Source organism: Protopterus annectens, chromosome 2.part1 (genome assembly GCF_019279795.1).
Source record: "Protopterus annectens isolate FY-2018-M chromosome 2.part1, PAN1.0, whole genome shotgun sequence".
Taxonomy (NCBI): Eukaryota; Metazoa; Chordata; order Ceratodontiformes; family Protopteridae; genus Protopterus; species Protopterus annectens.
Window position 1 is genome coordinate 521162122 of NC_056729.1, and position 21165 is coordinate 521183286.

Below are 21165 nucleotides of genomic sequence, written 5' to 3' on the forward strand. Positions count from 1 at the left end.
TTCCTTGTTCAGCCTAGTGAGTGGGACGTCAGTGTGCCTGACTATAGAGTCACCTATTACTAGTGTGTTGGGTATGTTATTTTGCCTTAAGGGCCATGATTGCGTGGCACACTGGTTTTATGAAGTATGTGTTTCATGGTTTGGGTTGGGGGGTGGAGGTTACTTGGATGTCTGCTTTGGAGGTCTCTGTTGCTTTTGCAGATTTTTATTTAGAGCCTCTGAGTATGTTTTTGTGTATTTATGTGTGTTTTTTGCCTGTGCTGGTTTCATAGGTCTATGTGAGACTGGTGGTGTGATGCAAGTAATTCCCTTCTCCTCTAAACTGCCTGGTCCAGTCTTGGGTTGAGAGAGCTTAGCTTGGCTGTATAATTGCATCTCTCGCATATATTAGTGCTTGGTGGAAGGAGGAAAGAGTTGTCTGTGTACATAAGGCAATTGTAACATTGCTTCAAAATTCCCAGATTCACCAGTTGGCCCGAAGAGTACACCTGAAACTGCCCTTTAGACATGCCTGGATAGGTACAGTGAACTGTTTTACTGATTGGCTGGCAAGGTCGAATAAAGGCCCTTATGCTTCTCTACAGTATAGAGGGGTCTAGTGCTAAGGTTTATTAGTGCTTGCTATGAGTTTTGAGCAAGTGCCGGGATGAGAAGTCAAGGGTTTGACTGCTTAAGTTGAAAGTTTGTCTATTTCCAAGGAAAAAATTGAAGAATAGACTTTGTGGAGCCGGGAATAGTTATACCCTAGCTAATTGGTGCTGCCCGGGATGCAAAACCATGCAAATGAGGGTTTTATAGCAGGGAAATTAAAGAGATAGAAATTAGCCCAAAATGTCCAATAAACTACTAATTTCTGGGCTGAAACCACTCCTCCAGGGACAGATAGGCTGCTCAAAGCTCCCTCTCTCACAGTGAACAGAGAAACGTCCTTCTATCCAAGTAAGGTATGGGCAAACAAAAAAATGTGTAACACAGTCCTGAATTCAGCACTAACCTGAAAACTGGACTATACTAGCTCAGAAAGGTGGGAAAACAATTATATATATATATTTTTTTTTCAGAAAATAAAGCAGATACAATCAAAAAACCCTTTACATGCACAGAAATGGCTATCACACTTGAGTGTGTAGCCTACAACAGTTAAGGAAGATAGAGGTGATAGAGGTGACATACTTGACACAGGTGGCTGAATGCACACTGTGGGAAAGATGAAGGCATGAGGACATCAGAGCAGAAGCCAAAGTATCTCCAATTGCACAGAAAGCAAAGAGAACAGATTGCACTGGTTCAGGCACATGTATAAGAAAGCCGAAGACAATCTGGTGAAGAAGATTTGGGACTGAGAAGAAGAAGGCAAGACAAAATAAGGGCATCCAACAAACAGATAGATGGATTGTATGAGAGAAGACCTGTGACAGTCAGCAATGGCTGTCAAAGAAGGTGGGAGAGTGGCATTGGATCGAAATAGAGATGAAGACAGTTGACTTAACACCCAGATCCCATGTATAAAAATGGGAAAAGGGGGTCTATGTTGATGATCTGAGCAGAAGAGTTGTCTTTGCGTCTTTAAGGGCAGATTTATGTTTGATATGTGTTTGGAATTATTGTCAAAAGGGCGATATGACATTTGTTTGACGGTAGTTTGTGCAGGTGCCAATAGGGCAGAATTGTTATGCTAAAATCATTTTCAGCAAACCATGAGTTTGGACTTTTCCCACTATTGTGTAACAGTGGAGTTAATATGTACAAGTTAGGGGCTGTGAGCATTTCTCCACACAGAGGTGCAAGGGAGCTTGCTCATTGTAAAAAGCACTTTATTTTGATTTTCTGAATGTGGTTTTCAGAGTAAGCACTTTCCATTATTGGCAGTGAAAACAACAGTATTTGTAGAGGCATAATTAACCCATCAACGTGCTCAGGGGCTTTCAGTTTTCATGTCTGGTAGTTCCAGGAGGGGCCCCCATGTGCAATGTACATCCTGAAAAAGTTTTTGATTGTCTTGTATAACAATACTGAGGTGGTATCTTGCAATGTTTTCAGGTGTCCTATTTTATAGGGTGCATAGTGCCCTGTGTACCTGCACAGTTTCAGTCTCCTAGCTTTACCCCAATGGAAAAAAATCAAGTTTTCAAATTATATTTTTCTCTATGTACAAAAGCCTGGAAATGCATAGGTAATCCGAATTTATTGAAAATAATAATAAAATGCCATATATATACACAAAAGAGAAGAAAGATGAAATATGATGAAATATTAATGACTTACAGAAATAGTAGGTTTTACGAATGACATACTAATTGTGGAGATTAAATGAAAAAAGAATAATGTAAATAATATGAATAAAATAACTTTGGATTTAACAAGCCCTACTTCAAATTTTCAGGAGCTGGGCATGCATGCTACATTCAGAAGCTTCCAGGATTCTGCAGACTCCCTTTCTGTCTTGAAAATCATGCGGGATACCCAAACAAGACAACTACTGGACTGGGGAGAGAAAATGGAGGTTCTGCCACCTCCAGAAAATAGTTTATTGGCTGCGGTACTACAATTGTTCTGCAATTCCTGGAAAGACAGTCTTAATTCCATCCCTGTAGTGCTTCAAAATGCAGAGAACAAAGATGAAATGGTTAAAACTATTATTTCCATTAACTCAGCACCTCAGAGAGTTTTGGAGTTGCATTCTGCGGCTGATACCATCTGTAAAATCACTAGAGTCAGGGTTTCAGTTGCAACCTTATCCAGCAAGTCGGGAACAACTTACCTCCAAGACAAAAGACTTGTCTCTGGTGAACAAGCACTAATCTGCAGTCCATGATTTCAGTAGTGCTTCAGGATCACTAAATACAGTCTGTGCTTCACAGCAGCCAGGGCTCCTTTCAAGTAGTGTTTCGGCAGACAGGGGCTTAGCAAATGCTGCAGAAACAACAGGGAATGATCAGCTTACTCCACCATGTGGGATTAAGCCACAACTAATAACACAGTCTGTGGATCTCTAGAGCCAGGGTTTTGTCTCAAAAGGATTCCTTGAATAAAAGGGAAATTATCTCAACAGTCACAGCTCAGTTTGTAAAGGGGAAGGAACGGCCCAATATTTCAACTATAACTAGTGCACTTGAGTCACCAGATGTGGTCTGTGGATCACTGGAGCCAGGGAAGTCTATCCAAGACAAGCGGCAAGCTGTAGATACAGTCTGTGGATCCCTGGAGCCAGGAAAGTCTATACCAATTAAAGGGAAAACTGCAGTTACAGTCCGTGGATCACTAGAACCAGGGAAATGCCATGCTAAAAACATTACTTCAACTTTAGTAGACTTACATACAGTTCAACAGCTGCCTCTTAGGGCAGATGGGCCTGCACTTTGTTTAGCAGAATATTCACTTTGTTCACGGGGCATGAAGTCTGCTTTACCTCTTCGTTCCTATGCCTCTGCTGCTGCTTCAGGACCACAAACTAAAGCCAGTTTCACTTCTCCTGCCCCACACATAGTACAAAAGCCATTTTTACGTCTGAAGACAGTTTCTGGGTACCCCACTTCTAAAGGAAAAATATGGGACAATGTCTTGGTGCTGTTGGGGATAAAAGTATTATCCCTTTGCACCATAGTCCACTGGGGAAGAGATAATTTTGCAGATATGCATTTCGAGACACAGGAAACTGCAGTCAGATTCCGTTCAGATTTCCTGGCACATGTGGTGGAGGTTTCCATCAGTAATTATACCATCTGACAATTGAACATTCAATTCAAGAAAATGATTGCTGTACATTTCCAGTCGATTTACATCTGGGAGTCACAGGTGCATGCTTTTTACCTTGCCAAATGTGCTTCAGTTTTCAAGGTGAAGAAGTCATTTGCATCTGAGGCTGGAGGAGTATATTGCTGAATAAAGGGGTGTGGTAAGATATTCTAGGCAGCCAAAAACGTGTTTCTTCTGTGGTGAATTTTCCCATGCTGTGACAGACTGTCCTGCTAAAAAATGCACCAGGTGTGGCTCGCTCTCCCACTTTGCAAAGCAATGTAATGTCAACTGCTCCTTTTTCTCAGAATCCCACCATTGGTCGTACTGTCCTATTATGTTTGCTCCAGCTGCACTTCCAGAGGGAGAGGTTCCTGTTTCGTCTGACATGCCATCTGATGATCTAATTGAGATTGGCATGGATGTGCAGAATTCATTGCCAGATACCCCACCTCCACCAGACTTACCATCTCCATCTACAGAGCCTGATGATGTGATACTGCCCCCTCCTTCTATTGCAGATATGGTACTTCGACCATCCAGTGTGCCTTCGCCAGTGCCAGAAGATTCCATTGTCAATTTGACTTTAGTGGAAGAGGAAGAAAATGGCATGGATGCAACTCTGAAATCTATGGGTCCAGCAAAACACAACATTCTGCTCTTCCACCCAAGAACAAGGAATGGACAGTTTTTACCCATTATAAGAAGGAGGGATCTAGGCGTTTGAAAACAACACCTTTTGCAAACGACCATGGCTGACTTCTCCCTGGCTTTTTGCAATGTGAAATCCATGGTGTCCTTTCATCGGAGGCTTTTGATATTTGACTGGGTACGTTAACTTTCTTATTCTTTCATATGCTTATTAGATATTGGGCAGATGACTCTGCAGGACATGCAACAATGGGACACTCTTTGGAGTGATGGAACTGTTTGGTCTCAGGGCATTGATATGCATTCTGGCATACTAGTTTTGTATTGTGCTGCTTATATCTTGATTTGTGATGTTTTACATGTAGTGCCAGGTAGGTTGTTAATATCAAATGTGAAAATTTCGAATCATTTTTTTAGATTATTGTTTATATATGCATATGTTAATGAAACTGAAAGGTGCAAGTTGTTCCGCATGCTTGCTCCATTTTTGCTTGTTGAGTACTAACCTAAGAACCTATTAACCTATGCTCCGTTTTTGCTTGTTGATACTTCCATAGTGGTATGTGGTGATTTTAATTCGCATTTGTCCGATGCCTCATTGGGTGCTAAAAGAGATGTTCAACTTGGTTTAGAGATCATGCAATCTGCCACTTTGTCATTGCTGCTTTCACCTGCTTACACTTATCACAAAGGGACTACTCATCATAGATTATTGTTGGCACTCTTTCTCATTGACTTGTTCTACCCATTTTCCACATTTGGTGTGCTTCACAGACCATGTAGCTTTATCATATTTGTTTGAGACACATATTAATGCTACAAAGGGTCGTGGTTTCCCCCACATGCGAGGTTCTTATTTGAGTACAGATCTTTGGCAATCCATTTTCCGTGAACTATGGCAAGACCATAATACTCTATTTTCTTTGTACTCCTCCATTTCCGATTGGTGGGAGGATTTCAAAACAAAATCGTCGAATAGGTATGCATGGTTTATGCGTGTTTTCCATTCCCGCTTGAAGAGCAAGACTCAGAACAGTGCTTCCCAAGATATCCCAACTGAATTATAACATCTATGGGAATTGTTTGAACTCAGCATGCAAAGAGTGCAGATTAAATTATATAACTTGATTCACACATTGCGTGCAAAGGGGAATGCTTTCTGCCCTACATCGGCAAGAGGATCCTAAACAAAGAATCCTGTATTCGTTGTCTCTGATCCACTTTGGGACATCTAGTCAATCATCTTGAAAATAGTACGTGACTATTTGAATACATTGTTTAAAGGGAAATCTTCTTCCACTATTTCATGGAATGTTCCTTTTACCTCTGGCATAGCTAGCATTATCAACCAATCCCTCATTGTTAAAGGTCAATCTCCATTTAATTTGGAAAAAAGGCGATAGGGCGTCTCTATCTAATTGGCACCTTATCGCCTTATGTAACTCTGACTACAAAATTTTCAGTAAAGTCCTCCAACTTCACTTACGTTCTCTGATGCATGTTTTAGTAAATGGTGGGGTATATGGGATGCCTGGCAAACCCATCTGGGACACACTGTTTTTGCTAAAATTCTTTGCTCAACATGTTGTTGATTTTGCTACTGCCATGTTGGTTTCTTGTGATGTACAAAAGGCCTTCGACAACATCTCCCATTCTGTCCTATTTCCAATTATATCTGCTTATGGTTTTGGTCCTCGGTTTTGTGCTGTTATTCATTCTGTTCACTTCAACACCCACATATTCCCTGTCATCAATGGGTGGGTAGGTTTTGCTTTCCCCATGAAAAATGGTATTCATCAAGGCTGCCCTCTGAGCAGCTTTCTTCTGACTTTCGTAATCAGTGCAGTTTTTTACCATTTCAGGCATACCATGTCTCTGGTCCCACACTCTTTTTCATGTGGAGGAGTTTTAGTCACACATGCCGTTTCATACGCAGATGATATCACTTTCATGGTGGAAAATGTAGCAGCTTATCAACACCTTTCTTTCTAGGTTTACTGCCCATACTAGGGGAGGTGGGGTTATATTTAAACTACTCCAAGCCAATTATTTTTTCATCACAAGTAGTTAATCCCATGCAAATACTGGTTGACCCAATTACTTTGACACATGTTCACTTTCTTTTGGAAGGTAAAATGTAAGCCAATCAGGAGAGGGATAGTTTTTTCATCTCCAGACTGGGGGGGGGGGGGGTGTTCTTTAAAACATGGTACACTATTTTTGCACATTTTGTATTTATACAAGGTGTTCAAGCATTTGAAATCATCCACCCCTACTCTGATAAAATAACTCCTGCTGGGAAACAAGGGAATTTTTGGAATTCTTGTCTGGTAGGGAAACCTTCTCATTCCTCCCTCTCTCCAGAATTGAAGGATATTCAACTCATAATTTTCTGATATCAATTCTTTCGATATGATGTACAGGATTCTCGCCATAACTGGTACTGTGCTGCATTGACCGCTCATTACTCCATAGATGCCTATGCAGACTATACTAATTTCCAAAAGCATGGCTTAACTCATTGTTGACTCTTTTGTTCGACAGTTCCTGCTTGGAGAGATTTTTTATGGCGGGCCTCCATCGATAAGTTACCTTTGCAGGCTTCTTTGGTTTTTTGAGCTTCATAGGACAAACAATGCTTTTGTCTGGACTGTGATGCCCTCCAGACATCGAACCATATATTTTTTCATTGTAAGCATGTCACTGGTTTTTGGGAATGTGTCCACAGAACTTTTATGATTCCTCACCTATTTCCTTTGATCAAAACCAAATGCTTATCTGGAGATTATGGCACCTTTTGGAATACGACCATTTCACGCACAGATTTTTTCCTAGTCTCTGCTCTTTTTCTTCTCTGGCAAGCATGATGTTATGAAGCTCGAACAACCCACACATACTCTATTTCCTTTTTAATTCTTAGATTGTGCACATGGCTGCTCAGCCAAGGAATGGGTGATTTGATAAAGTAATTATATTATTTTTATTAATCTTGTTCACATTGTTGCTTATATTTTCAATTTCCACAACTAGCATGTTATTTGCAATTATTATTGCTTTTGCAATTTATTAATAATCTGTAATGTTTCATTGTCTTCCTTTTTTGTGTATTTATTGTACTTCTTAATATTTTCAATAAATTTGGATTATCTGTATAGTATGCTGATCATTTATGACATCCATTCGAATTTCAGCACTTCTGAAATGGTTACAGGTCAGCCTACTATATTCTGAAAACTGGATCTGGTGGATGTCTTGACTGTAAGGTAAATCATGGCATTCCTTAGTTATGGACAGAATAGTAGGTGTGAAACTACTGAATATCAGTCCAGGAGAAAGTCAGCAGAAGAAGATTTTCTAACATTTGCCCCGGGGAGCTCATAGATAGTCTGCAAAGTATTATGACATATGATATCAATACAGTCAATAATCAAGATCAATGAATAGGCTTCACCATAGTAAGGTGAGGCTTGGAGCTCACTGGCAGTGATTTGGACACCAGCTGTATCTATAACATATATCGGCACACATCTGTTCCTTTTGTAAGTTCTGTATTTGATGAATGGTTTATGATATATTTTTTCATATAACAGTAAACACATTTGGTGGAAATAAAAGTAACAAAAGACCGCACAGCACGCCAACGGAGCTCGGAAACAGCGTTGGAATAAAATAAGGAATATAAGCAATCACCATGTAACGCTGTTACCTATAGGCACAAGAACATAGTCCACACAGTTCAAACCTCGAAGGAGAGTACTCAATAATCCCAAACGAAATTAGATGTCAATTGTAGAAAAATTGTAGGAAATTGTAGAAAAAATCCAAACGCTATTCAGCTCAACTGATACACTCTTTTATTCAGGAAATAACAACGGACAGTAAGCGCTTTCACCTTTCGGCTTCTTCAGACTTTATACAAAGCACAGCTAAATCTTTATTTAAATAGCCCTCCAAAGCTTACAATTGGTGGAGAACTTAATTGGCTTTTAAAGCGCTCACAATAAATTAAAATATACATAAATACAAAAAATATATAAAAGCGTATATAAAACTTTTATTCATTGATTACATATTAATTTAAAACTTTTAAAACCAGTAAGTTTCTATGCTGATAAGAAGATAGCAGATATTCTTAACAGATATATTATAAATTAATAAAATAAAACTTGCATGGATAGATCCATTAGCACAAGAAAATTTATTATATAAGCACAATAACATTTGATTATAAGAATGCACCTTTTAAGGTATATTCAAAATTTATTTAGGTCTATATATCCTCCTGTTTTTTAAAAAAGGTTTGATGTGTACCTTGTCATTCAGGCCTGGGGGTTCATCTGCCCTGCACCTAACAATCCACCTACTTTCACATTCTAGTGTCCTGTTGACCATATCACCCCCTCTATTTCCCTCATGTAACTGCTGTATGATACAAAACTTAAAGGTGTGTTCAGGTCCTGTCTCTTTGCAGTGCTTGGCCAAAGCATTGAACTCGGACCCTAAGCGAATGTGATAATTGTGCTCCCTGATGCGGTCTTTAAAGGCTCTATTGGTCTTGCCAATATAAAATGCGGGGCAGACCAAACATTTAGCTAGATAAATCACATGCTTACTATCACAGTTGGTATCTGTGTGGAAGTAAAAGGTATACTTGGTAACAGGGTGCACAAACATTAACTCTTCATTAATATATCTGCAATGGTTGCATTTTCCACAGGGTATGGTATTCCTATCTATATTGATTGACCTCCTAGAATTTCTGGGTTTACACAAAAGTCTTTTAAGGTTGGGTTTATTCTTAAAAACTATTTTAGGGTCGGGTCCCACTACTTTAGATATCTCACTATCAGACAATAAAATGTTCCAGTTCCTAGTCATAATATTTCTTACTTCACTTGTGTCCCTGGTATAAAACAGGGAGGCCCTAGTCTCTATTCCTTCCATTGTTGGATTATTAGTCGGTGTATCTGTCTGTTCAGAAAAGTACGGTCTTGCTCTAGTGGCTCTTAATTCATGTACTTCTTTAATGACCTTGTCTATTGTTTCAACATCATAGCCTCTTGTAATGAATCTGCTCTTCATTTGTTCTACTTCTTCCCTGTAACTGTCTTCTATTGGATTGAATCTAGACGCTCTCATGAACTGTCCTTTTAATATATTGTAAAATATATGCTGGGGATGCATACTGTTCCTATGAAGTAGTGTGTTCCTATAACATAACTTCCTGTGAATGGAAGTATTCAGAGCTCCATTCCCCAATCTACACACCTCAACATCCAAGTACGAGATCTTACTATCTGAATAGTTCATGGTGAACTTAAGAAATTCGGTTGAATTGTCCATGTAGGTTACAAAACTCTTTAGAGTATCAATGTCCCCTAACCATACAAAAAAGAGGTCGTCTACAAATCTACGGTACATTCCTACATACTTGTCAAACAAAAATGTATTATACAGGTACTTATCCTCCCATGCTGCCATTACAAGATTGGCGTAGCTATTGGCACAGGATGTGCCCATAGCTACGCCATCTTTTTGGAGATAAATATTTTCTCCAAAAATGAATACATTATTGGTTAAAATAGTTTCTAAATATAGTGTAAGCAAGTCAATTCTACTGCTCAAGGTGTCTGAATGTGAACTTATATATTCCTTAATGTATTCTATACCCAATTCATTGGGTATTACGGTAAATAAGCTCACAACGTCCAAAGTTACTAAGTAATACCGTTCATCATCACCTAACTGCCTGCTATATGCATACAAGTCTAATAGGAACTGTTTGCTATCCTTTAATATGTGTCTATTCATATCTACAAAGGGTCTTAACTGTGATTCCGTGTAAACTGAAAGTGGTTCGGTGACCCACCCCTGGCCAGCAACGATCGGTCTCATAGGAGGCTCTGTTCTAGATTTGTGGATCTTCGGTAAACCCTGAATTATTGGTATTACTGGATTATTGACTTTAAAATAACCATATAACTCCTCTGTAATGTCGGAAGACAAAACAAGATCATCCAACATATAATAAACTTCAAAAACTTTTTCCTTGACTAACTTCATATCTATTTTTTGATAAAACTTTTCATCACTTAATAACAAAGTCATCCTATCATTATAGTCAATATAATCCATAAGTACAATAGGGCCTCCTTTGTCTGCTGGCCTGATCACTAAACTATCATCTTTCTTCAGCTCATTCAAGGCTCTTCTTTGATTAGAATTCAAATTTTGTCTTTGTTTCCTGTACCTATTATCGTCAAAATAATTATATATGTCATTCTCAAGCACCCTACCAAAAACATCCACAACCGGGTGTAATTGTGGGATGTAAGTGCTGGTAGAACGAAATCTAGAGGCTTCAGCAGTATCATTTCTCAGCCCAAAATCTAACCTTAGCTGTATATTCCTAGTGAACATCTTTGTGCCAATAATTACATCAACTATATCATCTCTACATGAGGGTATGAAATTGAGGCCCTTGTTTAATACCTGTAATTCATATTCATTCAAAGTTCTGCTTGACAAGTTCACCACTAATGACTGGTCCTCTCCCACATTTTCTTCAGGGTTGGGCCATTGTAATCTTCCATTGACCCCTTCCTTTTGTGCCTGCCCCTGCTGGCAGAACGTCTCCTCCCCTGGTATTGCTCCTGGGCTATGGGGAAAGGGGTATTCACCCTTTGTGTATTGTTAATATTACCTACTGGTACTGCTTTGGGTCTTACCACTGCTTCTGAGGGTGTCGGCCTATGTTGGTTAGAAGGTGGTGTCTCCCTGGAATCCCTGGGTCCTTGTTGCCCTGGTATATTTATTCCCTCAGTGGCATCAATCCTACCACTGTCACTATGAGTGCCCAAGTCATTCACCCTATCTACAAAAGTCATCGTATCTCTATTAACTGTTCTATCACTAGCATTGGAAATCAATGGTTGAATAACAATGTCATTTCCATTGGAGCTCACTGTGTTATCCACTGAGGAATTCACAGGTGGAAATGTGGTTAATGTAGATGCATAACTACGTCTATAATTATTCATATTACCACTGTAATTGTTGTTGAAATGCTCCCTGGGCCAAGTAAAAACTTGATTATTACTAAAGTCTCTTACATCCCTAGTAATCTTGACCTTCTTTTGTTCTACAAGTCGTTTTTCAAACAGAGATACATCATCCAAAACTCTCTCAAGTCTAACACTGACATCCATATCAGCATATTTCTTTTTAAAAACATCGTAACATTTAGTCACTACAGACCTTAAATTGTTTTCCTCAGGTGTGTGATACTCAATAAGTAGTTTCATGTAACTGAAACTAAGCTCAAGATTGAGCTGCTGCCATTTAAAAAGTAAATCGGGGAATCTATTCCCTGTCGTGGGCATTTTTAAAATGCGCAGCCCACAAGGTACAATCCTTTTAGCAAGGCATGCTTCAAAATACTGACGTTGTACCTGTAGTTTCTTCAGTTTTATAAATGCAGTCTCTAGTTCCTGTAAATCCTTGGTAATGTTTCCGTTCGTAACGTTGCTCTCTTCATTGTTGTTCAATCCGATACTTGGTTCGAAGTCTAAAAGTAAGTTCTCTCTGCTGGTCAGGCAAGCTTGAAAGCGCTCAGCACCCTTGCTGGCTCTTTCTGTGATTAACGGCACATACGCAAGTTCAATGTTCACATTCTCGGTTTCGGCCATCCTCCTAGGCTGCTGTGCTGGGTAAATATAACAAAAGAAAAGTAACAAAGCACCGCACAGCACGCCAACGGAGCTCGGAAACAGCGTTGGAATAAAATAAGGAATATAAGCAATCACCATGTAACGCTGTTACCTATAGGCACAAGAATAGTCCACACAGCTCAAACCTCGAAGGAGAGTACTCAATAATCCCAAACGAAATTAGATGTCAATTGTAGAAAAGTTGTAGAAAATTGTAGAAAAAATCCAAACGCTATTCAGCTCAACTGATACACTCTTTTATTCATAAAATAACAACGGACAGTAAGCGCTTTCACCTTCGCTTCTTCAGACTTTATAAACAGCACAGCTAAATCTTTATTTAAATAGCCCTCCAAAGCTTACAATTGGTAGAGAACTTAATTGGCTTTTAAAGCGCTCACAATAGATTAAAATATACATAAATATATATAAAAAATATATAAAAATATACATAAAACTTTTATTCATTAGTTACATATTAATTTAAAAAACCTTTTAAAAAACCAATAAATTTCTACACTGATAAGAAGATCACAAATTTTCTTAACAAATATATTATAAGTTGATAAAACAGAACTTGCATGGATGCATCCATAAGCACAGGAAATTTATTATATAGGCACAGTAACATTTGGTTATAGGAAGACACCTTTCAAGGTTTATTCAAAATTTATTTATGTCTATAGATCCTCCTATTTTTTAAAAAGGGTTTAATGTGTACCTTGTCATTCAGGCCTGGGGGTTCATCAGCCCTGCACCTAACAATCCACCTACTTTCACATTCTAGTGTCCTGTTAACCATGTCACCCCCTCTATTTCCCTCATGTAACTGCTGTATGATACAAAACTTTAAAAGCCAATTAAGTTCTCCACCAATTGTAAGCTTTGGAGGGCTATTTAAATAAAGATTTAGCTGTGCTGTTTATAAAGTCTGAAGAAGCCGAAAGGTGAAAGCGCTTACTGTCCGTTGTTATTTTATGAATAAAAGAGTGTATCAGTTGAGCTGAATAGCGTTTGGATTTTTTCTACAATTTTCTACAACTTTTCTACAATTGACATCTAATTTCGTTTGGGATCATTGAGTACTCTCCTTCGAGGTTTGAGCTGTGTGGACTATGTTCTTGTGCCTATAGGTAACAGCGTTACATGGTGATTGCTTATATTCCTTATTTTATTCCAACGCTGTTTCCGAGCTCCGTTGGCGTGCTGTGCGGTCTTTTGTTACTTTTATTTGGCTATATTTACTCAGCACAGCAGCCTAGGAGGATGGCCGAAACCGAGAATGTGAACATTGAACTTGCGTATGTGCCGTTAATCACAGAAAGAGCCAGCAAGGGTGCTGAGCGCTTTCAAGCTTGCCTGACCAGCAGAGAGAACTTACTTTTAGACTTCGAACCAAGTATCGGATTGAACAACAATGAAGAGAGCAACGTTACGAACGGAAACATTACCAAGGATTTACAGGAACTAGAGACTGCATTTATAAAACTGAAGAAACTACAGGTACAACGTCAGTATTTTGAAGCATGCCTTGCTAAAAGGATTGTACCTCGTGGGCTGCGCATTTTAAAAATGCCCACGACAGGGAATAGATTCCCCGATTTACTTTTTAAATGGCAGCAGCTCAATCTTGAGCTTAGTTTCAGTTACATGAAACTACTTATTGAGTATCACACACCTGAGGAAAACAATTTAAGGTCTGTAGTGACTAAATGTTACGATGTTTTTAAAAAGAAATATGCTGATATGGATGTCAGTGTTAGACTTGAGAGAGTTTTGGATGATGTATCTCTGTTTGAAAAACGACTTGTAGAACAAAAGAAGGTCAAGATTACTAGGGATGTAAGAGACTTTAGTAATAATCAAGTTTTTACTTGGTCCAGGGAGCATTTCAACAACAATTACAGTGGTAATATGAATAATTATAGACGTAATTATGCATCTACATTAACCACATTTCCACCCGTGAATTCCTCAGTGGATAACACAGTGAGCTCCAATGGAAATGACATTGTTATTCAACCATTGATTTCCAATGCTAGTGATAGAACAGTTAATAGAGATACGATGACTTTTGTAGATAGGGTGAATGACTTGGGCACTCATAGTGACAGTGGTAGGATTGATGCCACTGAGGGAATAAATATACCAGGGCAACAAGGACCCAGGGATTCCAGGGAGACACCACCTTCTAACCAACATAGGCCGACACCCTCAGAAGCAGTGGTAAGACCCAAAGCAGTACCAGTAGGTAATATTAACAATACACAAAGGGTGAATACCCCTTTCCCCATAGCCCAGGAGCAATACCAGGAGGAGACGTTCTGCCAGCAGGGGCAGGCACAAAAGGAAGGGGTCAATGGAAGATTACAATGGCCCAACCCTGAAGAAAATGTGGGAGAGGACCAGTCATTAGTGGTGAACTTGTCAAGCAGAACTTTGAATGAATATGAATTACAGGTATTAAACAAGGGCCTCAATTTCATACCCTCATGTAGAGATGATATAGTTGATGTAATTATTGGCACAAAGATGTTCACTAGGAATATACAGCTAAGGTTAGATTTTGGGCTGAGAAATGATACTGCTGAAGCCTCTAGATTTCGTTCTACCAGCACTTACATCCCACAATTACACCCGGTTGTGGATGTTTTTGGTAGGGTGCTTGAGAATGACATATATAATTATTTTGACGATAATAGGTACAGGAAACAAAGACAAAATTTGAATTTTAATCAAAGAAGAGCCTTGAATGAGCTGAAGAAAGATGATAGTTTAGTGATCAGGCCAGCAGACAAAGGAGGCCCTATTGTACTTATGGATTATATTGACTATAATGACAGGATGACTTTGTTATTAAGTGATGAAAAGTTTTATCAAAAAATAGATATGAAGTTAGTTAAGGAAAAAGTTTTTGAGGTTTATTATATGTTGGATGATCTTGTTTTGTCGTCCGACATTACAGAGGAGTTATATGGTTATTTTAAAGTCAATAATCCAGTAATACCAATAATCCAGGGTCTACCCAAGATCCACAAATCTAGAACAGAGCCTCCTATGAGACCGATCGTTGCCGGCCAAGGGTGGGTCACCGAACCACTTTCAGTTTATACGGAATCACAGTTAAGACCCTTTGTAGATATGAATAGACATATATTAAAGGATAGCAAGCAGTTCCTATTAGATTTGTATGCATATAGTAGGCAGTTAGGTGATGATGAACGGTATTACTTAGTAACCTTAGACGTTGTGAGCTTATTCACTGTAATACCCAATGAATTGGGTATAGAATACATTAGAGAATATATAAGTTCACATTCAGATACCTTGAGCAGTAGAATTGACTTGCTTACATTATATTTAGAAACTATCTTAACTAATAATGTTTTTATTTTTGGAGACAACATTTATCTCCAAAAAGATGGCGTAGCTATGGGCACATCCTGTGCCAATAGCTACGCCAATCTTGTAATGGCAGCATGGGAGGATAAGTACCTGTATAATACATTTTTGTTTGACAAGTATGTAGGAATGTACCGTAGATTTGTAGATGACCTCTTTTTTGTATGGTTAGGGGACATTGATACTCTAAAGAGTTTTGTAACCTACATGGACAATTCAACCGAATTTTTGAAGTTTACCATGAACTATTCAGATAGTAAGATCTCGTATCTGGATGTTGAGGTGTGTAGATTGGGGAATGGAGCTCTGAATACTTCCATTCACAGGAAGTTATGTTATAGCAACACACTACTTCATAGGAACAGTATGCATCCCCAGCATATATTTCATAATATATTAAAAGGACAGTTCATGAGAGCGTCCAGATTTAATCCAATAGAAGACAGTTACATGAAAGAAGTAGAACAAATGAAGAGCAGGTTCATTACAAGAGGCTACGATGTTGAAACAATAGATAAGGTTATTAAAGAAGTACATGAATTAAGAGCCACTAGAGCAAGACCGTACTTTTCTGAACAGACAGATGCACCGACTAACAATGCAACAATGGAAGGAATAGAGACTAGGGCGTCCCTGTTTTATACCAGGGACACAAGTGAAGTAAGAAATATTATGACCAGGAACTGGAATATTTTATTGTCTGATAGTGAGATATCTAAAGTAGTGGGACCCGACCCTAAAATAGTCTTTAAGAATAAACCCAATCTTAAAAGACTTTTGTGTAAACCCAGAAATTCTAGGAGGTCAATTAGTATAGATAGGAATACTACACCCTGTGGAAGATGCAACCATTGCAGATATATTAATGAAGAGTTAATGTTTGTGCACCCCGTCACTAAGTATACCTTTTACTTCCACACAGACACCAACTGTGATAGTAAGCATGTGATTTATTTGGCTAAATGTTTGGTCTGCCCTGCATTTTATATTGGGAAGACCAATAGAGCCTTTAAAGACCGTATCAGGGAGCACAACTATCATATTCGATTAGGGTCCGAGTTTAATGCTTTGGCCAAGCACTGTAAAGAGACAGGACCTGAACACACCTTTAAGTTTTGTATCATACAGCAGTTACATGAGGGAAATAGAGGGGGTGACATGGTTAACAGGACACTAGAATGTGAAAGTAGGTGGATTGTTAGGTGCAGGGCTGATGAACCCCCAGGCCTGAATGACAAGGTACACATTAAACCCTTTTTAAAAAATAGGAGGATCTATAGACATAAATAAATTTTGAATAAACCTTGAAAGGTGTCTTCCTATAACCAAATGTTACTGTGCCTATATAATAAATTTCCTGTGCTTATGGATGCATCCATGCAAGTTCTGTTTTATCAACTTATAATATATTTGTTAAGAAAATTTGTGATCTTCTTATCAGTGTAGAAATTTATTGGTTTTTTAAAAGGTTTTTTAAATTAATATGTAACTAATGAATAAAAGTTTTATGTATATTTTTATATATTTTTTATATATATTTATGTATATTTTAATCTATTGTGAGCGCTTTAAAAGCCAATTAAGTTCTCCACCAATTGTAAGCTTTGGAGGGCTATTTAAATAAAGATTTAGCTGTGCTGTTTATAAAGTCTGAAGAAGCCGAAAGGTGAAAGCGCTTACTGTCCGTTGTTATTTTATGAATAAAAGAGTGTATCAGTTGAGCTGAATAGCGTTTGGATTTTTTCTACAATTTTCTACAACTTTTCTACAATTGACATCTAATTTCGTTTGGGATTATTGAGTACTCTCCTTCGAGGTTTGAGCTGTGTGGACTATGTTCTTGTGCCTATAGGTAACAGCGTTACATGGTGATTGCTTACATTTGGTGGAAATGCTTTATCATTGGTATTGCATATATACAGTTGCTTTCTCATGCAATGGAACCATCCTGAAGTAATGAAGTATAATTATCCCAAATAACGAATACTGAAATTGACACTGTGATTAAATAGAAGTTTTTGTAAGAATTTCTCAGGAGTTATTATTAGAATTTTAGTGAGTAGTATCCAAAAACAAATTCATTTTAATGTTATTCATAGGTGCACTAACAACGCCCACAACATTCACAAATATTTTTTTCAGGTTTACTCATCCAGCAGAAATAGGAATGCAACATTTATAAATAAAACACAAAAGTGTTTAATGTTATTAACACCTCTGCCCATCTTAGTAATGTGTGCTAACCTCACCCCAATCCTGTCCCTGGTTCTAACATGCATCTTAACTTAAAAAATCCATTCCCATAACACTACCAAGGTCCAGATTAATTTCAGCTGCATGTGGTCTGGTTATGGGTAGTATATAGGAAAAGGAAATGAGTTTCATTTTTCAATCTACTAAGTGTTAAACTGAATTGTGTTCGATATAATAAATATTCAACATGATATAGATGATGTTTTGTGTATTGATCAAGTAACATGTTGACCATTCCTTATATAATCATATATATGCATAATATACAAAGGGTGTACTACAAGCGCTCGAGTCTCAAGCACTCAAAACTATTATCTTGACACTAGGGACTCAAGTGTCTTGTAGTTCATGAAGGATGCCATTCACATCTGAACTTGAATATGAGTTTGGGCAAGCAGCTGGGGAGGAAGTGGCAGAGGGTGGGAGTATATATTATGGCAGGAGAGTTTTAGTCTTATGGAAAAGGAGGGGAAGGGAGGTGAGTTTTATTGTTAGAGAATGGGAAGGCAGTTTTAGGTTTAGGGAGCTAAAGGAGAGTTTTAGGGTTAGGATGTAGGAAGATAGTCGTAGGTTTAGAGACTAGGAGTGAAGTTTTAGAGTTAGGGATTGATATGGAAATTTGGGTTTAGGAAGGGGTTGGAGTTTTAGGGCAAGGGATTGAGGACTTGACTTAGGAACGAGGTCGAGGTTTGGGGTTAGATTTAGGGCTCTGCTAGGGCTATTCAGTTTTATAGGGTTGGGTGTTGGGAGGGGTAAGTAGTTAAAGGTGATCTGGTTAGTGGGATTTTAAGTACTAGATTTTTTGAGCATGTGGCAACAAGCCACAGTAGCATTTTTAAGGGCATAAAAGTTGCAATCAGTATATTTTCTACTCTTTGTTTAACTTAATTCATTTTGATATTAATGTATTTTGTTGCTAGAAGGTTACTCTATTTGGGAGTACTGTTTGGAGGGTTTGTATGTATGTTTTATATTTACAATATGTGAAGTCACTTTCTTACACTAAAGTGAATGGGAGGTAGCATTCTATGTTTTAGCTTAATACCTTCTTTAAAACAAAGTGTAGATGTGATTTTTGGGGAGTTTATAGGAGAGCTATGGCGTTTTGGTTGTGTGCATCTGTGTTTTATGTGTAGAATATATGAAGTTTTCCTTAGTTTTTAGCATGTTTTAGCAGGTTTGACAACACATAGATGAAGGTAATAAACATCTGCTGATGTACAGATGATAGTGATCATAAAAATGTTCTCTTGGTAACCCATCTTGATACTGTTATCACACCCCTTTTTCTGGGTCCAGTATTTTGTAATACCTGTCAGCTGGCCGGATTTTTTGCAGAATGTCCAGATTGCTGACTCATATGTTTGGTCTGTTCCTCAGAAAAAATGTGATTTTCTGGCAAATTATTGAAGATTTGAGTCAGTAAATAATGAAAGACATTTGACTTTCAGACTTCACACCTTTCAGAAAATGCATGCTGATGCAAACCTGTTATTGTATCAACTTAAGTTTATAAGAGCAATATTTAAAATTTTTCTTTAGTGTTGTCCCTTTTTCCCCATTATATATAGCTTTGTCCACATTTCTTGTGCTTAGAGGTTCAGAGATATGTATTTTTATATACATATATACATATACAGTATGCATATACATCTATATATACATATTGCATGTGTATTTTCCTACAGTAATAAGTACAAGTAATAAATGAACATACTGTATGTTAGCCCAAATATAATAAATATTACATTTAAAACACAAAAATGGGAAATGTATCGTTTCTAACCACTGATAACTCATAGCTCTAGATTTTTTCTGTGTCTTTCATTTATATTTGAAAACTGTCTTGGATTGTGTTTGTTTATTTAATCATCTGTTATGTGGGTAATTATTTAGGGGATCCATGTGATCCTTACCTAGCAATAATCCCAAAAGCAACAGTTATATATGATTATGTGTTTTTGAACAATGACATACTTTTGCCTTGTTTTGTTTGCCTATAATGGTCCAGATTGATCATGGTGGTCCCGCAATTAAAAGAAAAATGAATGAATATGCCAATTAATTTGTGCTGCTATACTTTAGCAAACTTGCTACTTCCTTCAGTTTTAGTGGTTATTTTACAGCATGTGCTAAAGTCCTTCACCTTAATGATATCACAACAGATTAAAAACTTGTCATTTGTTACTACTTCACTTCCATTTGTAGTTTACAACTGAAACAAGGTTTTATTTTAATTAGTTTTTCATGTGCAAAAATATCTCTTCTTTTGGTGTAATATAGTATTTGTGCTGCTCTATGAAAGCAGTACACCTCTTGGCAAAAAAAAAAAAGAAAAAAGTTGTCATTGTCTCCCTCTTCTTCAGTATGGTGAAACATGCAGAATAACATTGACCTTTGAATTCAATTTATAACAGGAGAGGTGTTTAAAATGGTGGACGTGTCATTCAGTCAGTTTTATAACACTAAATGAATGTTTATATTATGTCTGACTCAGTTAAGTTTGGATCACTGTGTCCTATGTTTTACTGTCATGCTAAAATAGTAGATAAGGGGAACAATGTTCCCAGGTTCATTACTGCAATTACCAGACAGGGCGAGTAGATTATTGAAGCAATGCTCAGGTCTTAATAACTGACTTTCCTGTAAGACAGATGACAAAAGGTTATTCTCTTAGGTGCTAAAGTATAGTAATGTAATTCCAAATCAGTTTTCCTGATTAAATTGCTGGTATACACATAAAGTCAGCATACATATTACATTCTCATAACTTTGACATTATAAAAACATTAGTGCATGTCTGCATGAGTGTCTATGCAGTCTGATTCATAACACCAAGCTTAGTTTGTTTTCACCTAACTACTTTAGGTTCTTCAGCTCTCACCTGCTGCCATCCTGACCATTTGCTCCCACTTACTGGTAAGAGTCAGGTTGGGGGGTTATAAGTATATCACACTGTGATGTGGGGATGTTTGATATACCCCACCCATTCTCCCTTCACACTGGCATATTCCTACCAATGGATGGGATGTGAATATGCACTTCAATAGCTAATCAATCCTCATGTGCGTACTTTTAATCAAAAGGTTTGACATTTTGGATATACACACAATTATGACAGACATACACGTTGAACTCATCATGTTCTTTCCTTGGAAAAGTCAAGCCAACCAGCCAAAACTTCTCTCAGATATGGTCCTCAAACAACTTGGCCACTGATCAAAACCATGTCACTGCTATCACATGCAGATTCACCTTTAACAAGGAATTTAACTCATTAACATAAAGAAAGAGTCATGAACAAACTGATCTGCTCAGTTTTTTTAAGATTTTTTTATTAACAATTTTTAATAATACAATACACAATGGTAACAGACAATACACAACCAAAACAGTAAAAGTAATATAGACTTAT